Raw genomic sequence first — 350 nt, forward strand, 5'->3', positions numbered from 1 at the left:
CCAAGTTGCCCAGGCAGGTCTCGAACCCGGCAATCCACTCACCTCAGCCTCCCAAAGGCGTGGGATTACAGGCTGAGCCACTGAGCCAGGCTGTGTACTTATTTTTTTATTCAAACTTTTTAAATTCCAAAAGATACAGCATAATTCAATTCACTGCTCAGTTCTTTAGTTGAAGATCCATGCCACATAACACACTTGGCTCATATGAATTACAATAACACATGTAATTCTGTTTAATTCAGGTTGAAGAGGCCACTGAAACTTTTCTGCTTTTGATACTTGTTTTTTTTGTTGTTTTTGTTTCTGAGTTGGAGTCTCACTCTGTCACCCAGACTGGAGTGCAGTGGCTG

The 350-nt window shown here is 42.0% G+C and overlaps 1 protein-coding gene across 1 annotated transcript in view; it reads right to left on the bottom strand.

Annotated features, from left to right (window-relative positions):
- The window catches only part of MCCC1 (methylcrotonoyl-CoA carboxylase 1), a 72,908-nt gene that overhangs the window by 20,601 nt on the left and 51,957 nt on the right, over positions 1-350 (bottom strand). The window lies entirely within an intron of this gene.

Source organism: Carlito syrichta, unplaced genomic scaffold (assembly GCF_000164805.1).
Source record: "Carlito syrichta isolate Samal-C Ts95f unplaced genomic scaffold, Tarsius_syrichta-2.0.1 Scaffold313936, whole genome shotgun sequence".
NCBI lineage: Eukaryota > Metazoa > Chordata > Mammalia > Primates > Tarsiidae > Carlito > Carlito syrichta.